The sequence below is a fragment of the Erithacus rubecula genome (assembly GCF_903797595.1).
Source record: "Erithacus rubecula genome assembly, chromosome: 3".
Taxonomy (NCBI): Eukaryota; Metazoa; Chordata; class Aves; order Passeriformes; family Muscicapidae; genus Erithacus; species Erithacus rubecula.
Genome location: NC_136689.1, coordinates 27,960,751 through 27,974,948, shown reverse-complemented (window position 1 = coordinate 27,974,948; position 14,198 = coordinate 27,960,751).

Here is a 14,198-nt window from a genome sequence, read left to right as displayed (position 1 = left end):
GGCACCGCCGGCCCCCGCCGCCCCGAGCCTTCCCCGCCGCTCTCCCAGCCCCCCGCGGCCGCCCCGCGCCCCTTCGCACCCCGCAGAAATCCAAATCCCTCCCCAGCCCCGCCGCCCCCGCCCCCCGCCCCTGCCCGCGCCGGGGTCGCGGAGTGCCGGCAGATTGGGCGGGGGGCCCCCGGCTGGGAAAGGGCCGGGAGGGCAGCAGCCACTGGGGGACAAGCACACGGTGCCTTCTGGAAGATGCTCCTTTGCAGTAGCCACAAAAGACCAGGGATAAAGACAGCGGAGATCCCGGTTTCCAAGCAGGGGGAGAAGGGAAGACACCAGTATTTTCCTTTGCGCTGCCCTCGCTAAAGATGCCCCAACCTCATCGCCAAAGAAAAGCCAAACCGCCCCAAAATGTTTGAGCATGTGCGGGCTTTTACATTAACGATTCACACTTGGCTCTATACATATTTAAATTGGGACATTATTAAGCTTGTGCCTATTCAGACATATGCCCCTAGCAGGGATGCTGGCTCCTCACATTTTCTTTGTGGTGTTGAAGATAGTGGAGACAGAGGAAGGAGAGTGTGTGGTTCCCAAGAAAGTGGATTTCCCATCCCTGCATAGATAAAACACACCATTCTTCCCAAATGCTATAGGCAAACCTGGTCTCAGAAAGACTGATGTCCTAGCAATGATTTTCAGAATGCTTCCTTTACTGCCAGCAAAAGCCAAAGAGGAAAGGGTAGCAAGCTCTTAGCCAGAGAGTCACCCTGTGAGAAGTGTATCCCACAAAAAGGCTGGATTCAGCCCTACCAGGGTACTGGCACAGTCCCTGAAGACCTGTTCAAAATCTCTTATTTTAATGAAATACAGTCCTATCCTTCCTGGTGTCTTCACAATCTCATTTTCAGGGCAACAGGATCCTTGCTGTTCAACAGAGGCAGCTAGTCGTGGAGTTTGATGTGTGTTTACACAGGAAAAGCGTGACAAACCTCTGGTGCTGCTTGTTTTCCTACTCAGTCTCTACTCTCCTCTGCTCAACTTGTAGCCATGCCTTTCCTGATTCAACTGGGTTTTTTTCTATCCCCTCCTTCCCTTTACAACTCTTGATCTTAATCTTATACCCAGTTTTCTTTCCCCAGCTGTTATTCTCTGTCTCCCTCTCTCTCTACCTGCCTCCCTCCCCTCTTCTCCTTATTGAACAATATTTGGTGCCTCTAACCCTCTGGAAGCCAATTTAGGCTATGAACTGTGGGATGATGTGCTCCTCACATAGGTTTCCCCATTTGCAGTGTTCCCACTTGTCTCTGAGAGCAGATTTGGTGAGTGTCAGGCTTTGCTGAAGCTTTACTGCTGCTTTACGGAATCCCTGTGATTTCAAACTGGGTTTTGGACAGGGCAGAGAAGAAACAGCCCCAAGAAGCACTGAAAGACTGGTTTAACATTATATACTTGATCAGTTTCTTCATGGGATTGTTCTTGAAAAACAGTGCTCAGGTGTCTTACAACTCTGTTTTGGTGACTGGTCTTCCATGAGTAGGACTTTGGTGGTGGGCATGTCTCACCAGAGGTTTGGGTGGAGCAGCTGTGGGCTCAGGAAGCTGCTGCTGCTGGAAATGCTGGGGTCAGCATGCTCTGAAGCTCAGGCAGACACTGGCTACAGCAGAGGCAGTTTCTGCCAAGAAATTGGCACTGTGCAGGAGAAGAAGCGGTGCAGACCCTGAGCTGAGAGGAGGAAGTAAAAAGCAGATGAGATCTTTGTGGGTTTGCAGTAACTGGTGTCTGACAGGAAGAGCAAATTCATGCCAGCATAAAGGAGAGCAAAAAAAGAAGGAGTGCGGTAGTCAAAAATCCATATTGTTCACTCAGTAACTAAAGGGTTGTCTGACTCCAGAAAAAAACAGTGTATTAGCTGCAAGAAGAAAAATAAAACTCTTTCTGTAGCTCTCTCTGGAACTGAAGTTTTGCTTCTTTATTAATGACTTTTAGTACTGTAAACATCACCTTCTCCTCCCTGCAAATCTCTCTGCTGTTTATATAATTTTACAAGTTCCATGGTTATTGATTCAAATGTTAATAGTTTGTACTCAGCAATATACCATACAAATGGATTCATCACAAATCAACTTTCTGTAATACGAACCTTCACTGCAGCTGGAAGTGAGAAGGTGACAGTGCTGCAGAGAGATGAGGGAACAGAGAAAGATTGGCAGGAGGGAAAGTCTTAGCACTGGTTGCAGAAAGTGGATGAAACAAAGCTCCAGGTAGTGCCAGCCACTGCCAAAAGAGACTTCTTGGACAAGCATAATTTCTTCTTAATTTTCATCTTCATCCCATCTTCTCCACAGGCAGAGATCACAAAATCTCCACAGCCACCTGCTCCACAATGTGTTTCTCCCATGGTGTTTCCCAGAATGTCCTCTTTCTACAGATTGTTTCTCTCCAAATTCTTGATTCCAGTTACCCTTCCCTTCCCTTCCCTTCCCTTCCCTTCCCTTCCCTTCCCTTCCCTTCCCTTCCCTTCCCTTCCCTTCCCTTCCCTTCCCTTCCCTTCCCTTCCCTTCCCTTCCCTTCCCTTCCCTTCCCTTCCCTTCCCTTCCCTTCCCTTCCCTTCCCTTCCCTTCCCTTCCCTTCCCTTCCCTTCCCTTCCCTTCCCTTCCCTTCCCTTCCCTTCCTCCTGAGCAATTTCTGAATTTTCCAGTTTGCACTTTTGTCCTCACCCTTGTACCTTGTTTTCCCCTCACCTTGCCCACCATCCAGTGTGATTTAGCAAAGCAACAAGAAATTCCTCCCTTACACCTCTTTTTTCTCTTCACTTCTCATGCATTCATTTATTCCTGTTACTGAAGTTCACGCATGCCATTTAGCTTTTGCCACACACCCAAATGACTGGCAAATCCTTCCTATCTCTCTCTCACACATAACAGTTTTCTTCTTCCATCTTTGCCAAGGAGGAACTTTACTTTGATTATAAAGGTGGTGCTGATTTAGACAACACTTACTCTTGTTAGAGGGGAAGATCACCTTCCCAGCAAAGAAAGGGAATCAAAGCAGAGCCTTTCCTGGTTAAGCCTGATCCAATGCACCTGGTAAAATTTTGGAAATTCTTGGGTACCTACTCAGAGTTGTACTCACATTCCTCCTGATTAGTAGAAGATTATGGGAAGTTTTTGCATGGATATCACCATCAAGAAAGTAAGCTGGCAGCATGTTTCAATGAGCCTTTGTCATGCTGATATTTAAGAAGCTAACTCATAAAATTATCACTATAACCATGGAGGCTAATCTTTCTTACTCCAAACAAATTAGAAATCATGGAATCAGAGAATCATAAAATAGCCTGAGTTGGAAGGGACCCACAAGGATCAACAAATCCAACTTTTAGCAAGGACAGTGTGACAAAAAGACCTTGGTAGTGTTTGGAGCTGCCAGAGATTTTGAGTCTGCTCCTTCCCTGGGGCTGTTATTAATTAGGGACTCAACGCTGGTCCGTGCTGATTTTCAGCAGCAAGCGGGTCAAACAGCTGCTCAGATACATTTAGTTGTGACATGCCTCCAGTAAAAGGCAGTGAGACAGCAGAGTGGAGTCGCAGTGGAACTAATGAGCTAAAAGTAGAAAGCAGGAGGGGACAAGAGCAGGTGGCTGTAGCAGGCGGGAAAAGGAAGGTTTATGTTTCCACATGCCGCAGAGGAGGGTTTTAGCTATCCGGGTAGGTATTCCAGGGAAATCCTCTCTGCCGCTAGCCTGGCTCTGCAAGAGATGAGCAGAGATGCTGCTCTTAGACCCTGGCTACCTCCCATATCCATTTCACCAGTCCCAGTGGGGTAGGTGGGTGCTGGAGCCCAGAACTGCATACATCAACAGCTGCTCTTGGTTCAAGCAGAGACGAGAGTACCCCCCTTCCCTGGATTTGCTGAGCTTCCCCACGCAGTGTGCTGCAACAGGAGCAGCAGCTGCAGTTTACTTTTTCCTTGAGAAGTCGTAGAAGGAATGAGTTTCATCTTGGGGACAGGGACTTTGCCAGAGACAGCCGTGATTTATCACCTGCAGCCACAGGGTGACACGCTGGGCTGGGTCAGAAGCTGCTGCTGCTGGGGGACACTGCTCATCCCTTGGCACTGTGGGGCTGGAGAAGATGGGAGGGCAGTGGAAGCCAGATGCTCCTGCTGGGTGAGACAGGGATGACCATGACACACACCACAGGTGTGTTGGAGAGTTGTGGCTGTGGGTCTGCTCCAGGCAAACTGGAATCCCATCAGTGGAGGCACTGTGAGCTTTCTGCTGTGCTTCCAGGTACATTTTCCCTAGGCTCTCTCCTCTGTGTGCTTTACAGGACAAGTTAGGAAAGGATAAGAAATCAGGTGTTGCAGAAAAATTCATCCAGATCAATCCCCAGAAGAGATCAAGCTTCTATAGAAGCTGGAGAGGTTTTTATAGTGTCCCTGTGATAAGCTTAGCTTTCCTGTCCATCAAACACCTTCAAAACGTGGTGCTCATAAGGCATCCCAGTCACACCTCTGGAACCACTGCTCCTGCAAGAGTGCTCAAATCACCTTCAAGTAACAAGCATTACCAAACTTGTGGAGGTTGCAAGAGCACCTTCACAGCACTCAGCATCTAGAGCACTCCTGAGGCACTTTTCTACTTCTTCAGCCTTCTGCCAAAAAACTAACATAGGAAATGGTTTCATTAAAGTAAAAATACATGGCTATCCAAAATAGTTACCCTAGGTGCATGGGGCATCAGAAGTTTTGCTTAATTTCACATACCCAGTGGCTGAACTGGGTGCAGAAGCTGAGAGGCAAAACTCTCAGCTCAGGAGAGAGGGCAGAGGTGGGAAGCCATCAAACCTGCTCTGCTTATTCTCTGCTAGCACAGCCCAGCTCATCCTCAGGGCAACACAGACCATCTGCGTGGAGAGACAGAGGGACACTGCCTCAAAGGGGATATTTGTTCATTTGGGCTATTTGCTTTAGTGAGTAACACCTGTGACACCTTGGAAGCTTGCTGTTTAAAAATGGTATTCACAGCTTTTTTCAGGGCAGAGGAGGGAAAAGCAGATGAGTCTCTACGAGTGATTAGTCCAGGCAGTGTGAATTTGGAACCAAGCACTCTCATTTAGAAGGTTACTACACTTTATATAAATAAAAACTGTCTGTTGAGGATGGCTAAACCTCTCTAGTTTTGTTTTAAAATAACAATATAAATAAACATTATGCACTGTTTTGCCATGTTTCCTAGTCTATTGCTCTAGCCAGTCAGAAGAAGCTGCAGTTTTCTCCAGGAAATAAGTTGTGGAATGGATACACTCCTGCTCCCATCCTTCTCTTCCCCATCCTGCTCTTCCTCCTGCTTTCTCATTATATCACCTCTGTTTCAGCAGACCAGCAGTTGCCAAAGGAATTTAAGAATCTGCACCTATTCCAAGACAAAGGGATTTGCCATGAAAATTTCCTTAAAATACAGCTATTACCAGAAGTCCTGTCAAGCAAAAAAAAAAAAAACAAAGAAGATGTGTTGTAAAATATCAGAGAGGTTGGATCCAGGCTGGAGCAGGTTTTGGTCCTATTTGGACAAGCAAAACTGAGGTCTTGCCCACAGTGACACAAGGAGTTGCTCCTCAACTCACTTTTGCTGTCTCCTGCCAGGAAGGAGTTCCAATTGCTATGGATTGTCAGTGGGTTTCTGACCACACAACAGGGGAAAGGAGTCAGTTTTTCTCCTCATGCCAAAGTGGAGCAACAAGAAACATTTTGAGTGACTTATATCACTCAGGGCAGGATATGAGAGTTCATGCATCACCATCAACACTTAAGTCCCATCTCCAGACTTACTGCTGGAGTCTTTGCCGTGGCACTGCCTGGATCTGACTCATTCAGGTCTCTGTGGTGCCTATCTCATTAAACAAAACCTTTCTCTGACAGGGGCTTTCTTTCCCTGCTAAGCTTCAAAGCTGATGTTAAAGCTCTCCATCTCCTCAAAGGTACATTTCTGCATGGGAAATGTTCTGAGGTAGGATAGTGCAAAACCATCAGCCCTTCTACTCATTCCTCTATGGAATTCAGGCTCAGGATCCCTTGCAGAGGGATAGGTCCATGGTTAGAAAACAAAGGTTTTGCTTTTAGATAAGTTTTGGTTCGCTCATTTTGCTGCAAATTTTAGCAAAGTTTTTGTTTGACTGGTTCCTCCACACTTTCCCCACTGTGGATACTCCAGCCCTATTATCTATATAATTCTCATTATATTTGCTTACTTACCCCTCTGATGCATTAGAGATCTCTTGCCCACTTTCTCCTTTCTTATGCAGCTGATAATACCCCAGAAAGTCAGATACTTGTGGCCACAACAAGAATAGGAAAAACTGAGAACTGTAAAATGTTCACTTGTGAAAAAATCTTTTGAAGATGCTAAATGAAGAAATAAGCAAGTAATCTGCCCACTGTGGGGAGTTCATTTAAAAAACAGGCATATCCTTCATAGGTCTAGCAATTTCCCAGTTACCTGCTTCTATTAGTTAATTAAATTGATTAATGATATTCTCAGTCAAAGAAGAATTGCAGCAGTCACAAAGAAAAAGACAAAGAAGCAGGCAGATGCTGCTTTTGCATACCTGGCTGTGCAGTTCTGACAGGTGATGAAGATTTCCTCCCTGTGAGTAGCTGGAAATCCACTATTCCCCAGAGAAATAGTTTCTTTATGCAGTTTTGGAACTCAGGTAAAGTGATTTGATTCAAAGTTTTCCCAGTTTAAGGTTTTGATACGTTCTAGCCAGGTTTGATTCCAGTCTTATTGTGTCTCCCCTCAGGATTCCACCTGTGCTCTCTGACTTGGCAGTGTTACCACAGCAGGGTTTGAGTGAACAGCTCAGCTTTTCTGCTTTGGAGCCAGCAGGGGTGCACAGAGAGCCAGCAGCACCCTGCTCATCTCCAGGTACAAACCATCACCTGTGTCTCACCTGGACACAGAGGGGAATGCCCAGCTGGGGTTCCAAGCCCCCATTCTGGCTGGCCACTGTGCAGCCTTGCCTGGAGCCAGGGCTGTGCTGCAGCTGTGCCTTGGGTGGAGGCTCCACTCAATCTTCCTCACAGCTGCAACACAGAAATATCTTTCTCAAACTGAAAAGGTTGGAGGCATGGCAAGGCAGGAGTGAAGCACAGATGGAAAGGGGCAGAAGCACACACAGATGCTCTGAGCTACCCTGTCAGAGATGGGCACCTCACGAGGAAAAAATTAACTTTCTTATTTATTAATTTCTGGACTCCTCTGGCCATTTCAAAAGAGACTAAAACCTGGAGCACAAGCAGCGCCTTCTTTCCAAAGGATTCAAACAATGAGATGGCCACAACTCAAGCTTTCTAAATAATTGTGCTTCCCACAGCCCAAACACAATACCAGTTACTTCCAACCCCACCTGCTGAGACAGCCACTGGAGCAGCTTGCAGCACAGTGTGGTTGGTGGATTTGGAAGCTGCCCCAGAGCAGGTGATGGAGCTGCTGAGTCTGACCCAACACATTTCTCTCCCTCTTCACCTGGGACTGGCAGGGCAAAGGATGGGGAATCCCCAAGGTGCACCTGGCTGGCACCAGTCAGTGCCCAGCTGCAGGAGGTCTTCAAGCTCAGAAATCCTCAACCCCCAGTTTTGGCAGCATGGGAAATTGGAGAATATTTTGGCAGCGCAGAAATGGGAGAAAGTTTCTTCTTTCCTAGGGCTGTGGGTGGGTAGAGGAGCTCCCAGGTTTTGCCCACAGCAGTGCCCCAGGTTTCAAGGTGGGGAACAGCTGCATCCTAGGGATCCCTGTTTGATAGTGGGGAGTTGGGGGGTTGTTGGTAGGGGTGAGTGAGCCAAAACCCACTTGGATGCTACTGGTGGGAGGTTTAGACTGTCTGGTCAGCCTCTGGACTGGGCTTTTTGATTAAACCAGTGATAACCACTGTCCTGAGTGACTCTCATTTCTGTGGTTAAGATCTCAGGTTTCTCTGGTTTTAAGACCTAAATTAACTCCATGGTGCAAAAAAAGATGTGCTAAACTATAGAAGTTTAAGGGAAAATTAAAATGTGGATTCTGTAATATTTTTAAAACACCTTGGTGTTTGAGCTGCATTTCCAGCTACTCTGCAATGTGCAGCTTGCAGGCACTGCATGGGTGCTCAGCAAGGAGGGGGATCCCCACCAACACTGGGCTGGGGACATGACAGGTGGGGTGGGACAAGCATGGACTGAGACAAGGGGCTCAACCCCTTCCTCAAACTGAAGAGAGCTCTCTTTTGTTCCTTCATCCTCTGAGTCCACATGGGAAAGGAAACTCTTGTATTTTTTAGTTCCAGAACTGGATCCTCTGAAAACTCAGCATCTGCTTGGGACCAGACAGCCCAGCCCTTAAGGCTATCCCTGTGCATGAGGCCACCCTTACTTGTTCTGCATCTGTCAGTACCATCTTAGACTTTATAAACTTATTTTTTTTATTATATAACACTGTCTAATCATCTTTCACAGATCCTCTTGCAAATCGCCCTTCATCTTCTGAAGCTGGAACAGACGAAATAAAGAGACATTGGAAGAAGAGCATTTATTAACTTCATTTGTGGAAAACTGAGAGCAAACCTTCTCTCCAAGGTTACTCAAACAGTTTTCCTACATCCTCACCACATCAGGTGACTCAATCCCAGCATGAATTTTCTTTTCCAGGGAATATTTTTAGCTATATCAGTATTTAGTCCAGTTGCTAACTTCCATAAGGTTTTGTCTTTTTGTATTTTGAAGTCCTACTGTTCTTAGCTCCTTTCTATGAAATTCTCAGATGAGTTACTGCATGGATTCTCTTCTAGCATCCAGTAGATAGGAATTAAACACACTGTTTATAAGTCAATCTGGAAATCTCTTTAATAGATTGAATATTTAATTTCAAAACAATAAAAAACCCTTACACCTTACATTCTACTCTGCATGTGAGCCCAGCACCAAAGTTTTTTGGGTTTTTTAATGAAGTTTTCCTCTTGCTATCCTTTCTCTCCAGTGCCAGTAGTGGATGTGATGGTATCACACACACCCTTGGCAGAGCCAGCTGCACTGAAGGGATGTTCAGGGCCACCCTGGCTGCACAGTAACAGACATGAACATTTGTGCTACTGTCACAGCTCAAGCAGAAGATTTGGCATCAGCCACTTTAAATATTACTTACATTTGTTGCAAACCTATGAAGGAAGCTTGGACACAAGCAAGAATCTGGTCTTCAGCTTGGCAAATAACTCTGCCTTTCCTGCTGTAAAGAGGCAGCAGATCTGCTAGATGTTCCTTTGGACATGGTCCAGTGGATGAGGCTGGCATCTTCCCTGTTCAGATGTCCGCCGATACACGAAGAAGAAAGGCTCTGGAATGTGAAATGCAGGTTAGGACCTGTTATCTCTGCCTTTTTTCCCCTCTCTGCCAAGGAGAACAGAGTATTCAGCACACTTTGCTGTGCTCCACACCTTCCAGTGGGAGATGAGACAGTGAGAGCAAGAGGAGCTGAGCAGCAACCCCACACCTGGCTAGGGGCAGCAGCTGGGGAAGGCAGTGTTTAGCTAAAGGGAAGCTTGACTACCTGTAATTAACCTACCTCTAAAGTTAATTAATTGCTCTGAAGGAAGAAAAATATTCATGCCTCCTAGAACTATATATTGTCAAACTGAAGTTGTATTTGATGAACTGTTAAAATCTTTGGGGCTTGGGGTGGTTTTGTGTTGTGGGGGTGAGGATAATTGTTTTGGGGGATTTTTGAGTTTGGTTTTTTGGTTTGTGTTTGTGGGGTTTTGGGTTTGCTTGTTTGTTTCTTTTAAGAGACCAGTTCCTAAGCATTTACCACATGAAACTATTAAAGGTACAACACAGAAATCCACATTAGCAGCTCTGCCTGGAAGAGAGGATCATCAACTAGACAGAGTTCAGCTGTAAAATAACCATGGGATTTGGCATCTGGGATTTTTTCAGTGTGAAAGACATCATCTTTTTTTTCCCTTGAGGAAACTCCTCTCTTCCCAATCCTGCACTGAATCCAGTGATCTGGAGAAAGGGGAAAGCTGACATCTAGATCAAGGAACAGACAAGAAATAGGAGCACTAGGAAAGCATGCTGGACTGTGAAAGGTGAGAAGCAGGAGACAGCTGCTGGCTGGCAAAGTCCTCCATTCTGTTGCCATCCTACCACAGCCCAGATCACACCAAAATATCCCAGCAGTGCACGTGAGAGTCATCAACCATTTGAATGTTCCCTGGTGAAGGCAGTTTGTGTGTTTATTGTGAGATTAGACAATATTTGTAATGATGTGTGTTGTTAGTGCAGTGGAATCATGCACCATCAACAGTGATTTAGTAATCAATGCTCCATGGTTCCCCTCTCCTGCACTGCTGTGGGAGTTAGGCATCTACTTCCACAGAACCTGTAAAAAACAGCAAATTATTAAAGGCCAGCATCATATAGGGCATAAACATTAGCTACCTTTAGCCATTCATCAGGCTATATCTCCATGAGTTTTACAGGATTTCTACCATGAGACAAAGAATGCCATCTTAAAATTATTGAGGTAGTATGCAAATACACATCTCCTTCGTAACCTTGGACCCACAAACCAAACTGGCAAAAGACTGGCTACTTATCAAGCTGAGAAAAGGAGCAAAAATGGAACAGTGAGAAAAAGGGGCTTGGGCAGCCCATGGTTTCTTCATCTAGAGAGCTGCGCAAAACCAGACTCCACACAGAACTGATCCACTGTTTCACCCCAGTTAGTTTATAGATTTTATTTATTTATTTAAAGCAAATATAAAGGTCTATACAAGCCCCTGTGATACACCTGAAAGCTACTTGAGTTCTCTATCTATTCTTTCCCTTGGGGTAAATCTTGAAAGACACATAGGCATGGTGGAGGATTACCTTGCTCCTCTGCTGCTTACCACTGCTTCTATAATCCAAGTGTTATGGGGCTGGGTCAGCACAAGAAAATTGAGCCTGGAAGTTGGGCAGATTCTAAATTACTGAACTTGAGATTCTGTGCAGAGAGCGCATCCTCGTCCTAATGCAGTACTGGAAGAACGAGGGTGGAATCACAGATCAGATGGTGGAACTGTTACACCAATATTGGCTCTTGGTAACCACAATTCTCCATTCTTAATCCCTAATGTATCAGGTACCTTCACAGCTGAATGGCTCCACCAAAAACAAAAGAAAAAAAAAAGAGAAAAAAGGGGGTACAGAGAAACAACTACATTTTAAGCTTAAAAAATAATCTTACACAGGAAGCACCATTAGCCTTTTCCGCAGTGGGACAATTATTTGCACCATAGCTGCTTGTTAAGAACTGACTTAAAGAAAGGTTTGCAGACTTTTGTTGACAAAGATCTTCTTTCATGTTTTGCCAAAACAATTTAGTTGCTATTTGAATGTGAAAGAGATTTACCATTAGATATCAAAAATGCAGCCTCAGTTTCTGCCACAAAGGTTAAGAAATCATTCTTTGTAAGGTGGTCTCTCACTTCCTCAGGAAATTCAGCAACAGAATCACTGAAGTGGCTCGTAGAATTTCAAGGCCATTAGTCTATCTGCCAGTTTTAATGAATGTTTCAACTTCTGTATCCAAAGCAATAGAAGGAAAAGTATTAGGGTTTATTCGTTCCAGTTTAATAACAAGTTACCTCAAACTGAAAAAGTGTGATGATGATTTTTTTTGTGCTTTCTGGACATACTGACTTTCTTAAGGCAAACTGTTTTCTACCTTTACTTGACCAAAGTGTTGTATTTACAAATACAAGTGTACGAAATACAGAAAAACATTCCTCTACTGAACCTAACAGTCCTTACCTGTCCATGTACAGACGCAGTGCTACCTGAAAGGTTTTATGCAGAAGTAAAATGTCAGCAAGCAAGAAATTGTCTACAGGTACTGCAGGTGAGGTGGCTTGAGTGTGTTTTGTGTTCTCCTTTACACTGCTGTTTAAAAGGCAAGGGCAATGACTGTGAGAATGAGGGAAAGTCATTCACATAATTTGCTCGGCCACAAATTTTTATTTTTTATTTTTGTTTTGTAGAAAGCAAGAGAAGGTGTTTATCCCATATAGTTTTTCTTCTCTGGTGATTCACATTAGTTCTAGAGGACTGCAGCAGCCAAGCAGACTGATAGCAAAGGGTGGTAGTGGTGTTAAGCCTGCCTGACCTGTTGTTGCTTTGTGATGCCATGCAGCAGAAGGTGCTTTCCCAAAAAGCATGCTCTAGCTGCCTGGGCCTCACCATTTCCACACCATGCAGCACCACAGTCAAATGCTTTGCTGAGTACTGCAACACCAACTCTTAATGTCATTACAGATTTGAAGTATAGTTATACAGATGACTAAACAACAGTCTTAATAAACTTTATCTCATGTACATTGTCTTTATACACACCCCCTCTCTTGGAAGGTATTCTGTCTCCACATGTAAACCAGTGTGTCTCTTAACTGTTGTCACTGGGTGCAGATTTTCCATTACATACACAGCCTCAGACTAGCCTGGGTAGCAGCTGTTGTGAACTTCTTGTGGCCACTTCTTGGAAGCATTTGGGAACATGGCATATTTAAGAGCAAATGTTATCTTGCATTCTCTAGGCTACGCCTAGAATTGAGGCCATACATAAAAGATAAAAGTCAGGTTTGTCTAAAGCCAGCATTTAAATATTTTCTGCAGTTTGTTCTGAACCAAGCTTCTTGTGTACTAGCACAGAGCAACATCAAGTTCTCTTCACTTAGGTCGATTTGTTCTCACTTTGTTGCAAAAATGTAGTATTTGTTCAGACTACACTAGTAATTCACCTAGGACTAAAAGTACAAAAATGTCTACAGAAAAGTATGTATGTTTCAGTAGATGTGGTTACACCTACTAATAAATTGGCTAATTAATTTCATATACAGAACTTGGATTATAAAGAAAGAGTGTTCCTAAATCCATTTACAACAAAGCAGAGATAAGACTCCCATTCCTGGGGAGAATGCAAGCCATGAAAGTTAAAAAATACCCTGCTAACCCAGATATCTCTGCCAAATGATCTCAGTTAAAAAACCCCCAACCAACCAACCAACCAACCAACCAAAAAAACCCCACCCACAAATGAGGAAACAGCTGCAAATTACCCTTTCCTTTTCAGGACTGCCAGTTTTAGAGATGGCCAGCTAAATCCAGCAATTATTCATATATTTCAGACATCTACAAGTATGTGCAGGACAGTGAGAATTACCACTTTCACCTGTTCTTCAAGTGGACTGCCTTACATCACTGAACATGAAGCACAAAGTTAACCATGTAATACAATGCTGCTACCACGGATAACTTTATATGGATTTGTGCTAAGTAGGATGTTTAGGTTTACAGATCTATCTGTTGGAAGCAACAATCTCCAAGCTAAGTATCACAACACTCCTTCAGCTTCCAGTTTGCTGAAACTGCTCCCTAGCTGGTGAATACAACTTCTCGAGCCCTGACAATTGCAGGCTACAAATACCATAAACTGCAGTAAGTAGCCACCTCTCTCTTACTTCCTGTTATCCTAATTCCCTGAGCCTGAATGCCTCCCCTAACCTGCCCTGCAGCTACTCCCGATGCTTTTGCATCTGGCTGCCTCACTGTTTCTGCACACTACTTTCCCTAACTCACACAGAATGATCCAGGCTAGATAAAACCTCTGAGATCAAGCCCAGCCTTTGACCAATCACCTTGGCACTAAGTGTCCCACTGGAATTCACTGCCTTCAGGGACAGTGACTCCACCACCTCCCTGGGCAGGGAATCCAATCCAACGTTTAACCCTTTCTGTCAAGAGTTCCATCCTATTGTCTGACCTGAACCCAGGCACAGCTTGGGTCCTCTTGCTCTATCACTCACTGTCTGGAAGAGGAGACTGACCCCCCCACCCCTCTACAGCCTCTTTCAGGCAGTCGTGCAGTGATGCAGGCACCCCAGAGCCTCCTTTTCTCCAGGCTAACCCCCCTCAGCTGCCTCACATTCCTCACAGGACTTGTGCTCCAGACCCTTCCCCAGCTCTGGTGCCTTTCTCTGGACTTGCTACAGCACCTCAATGTGTTTCTTGAACTTAGAAACCCAAAATTGGATACAAGATTTGAGGTGTAGCCTCACTAGTGCTGAGTACAGGGGAACAACCTTGCTGGTCACACTATTCTTGAGCCAAGCCAAGCTTCCATTGGCCTTCTT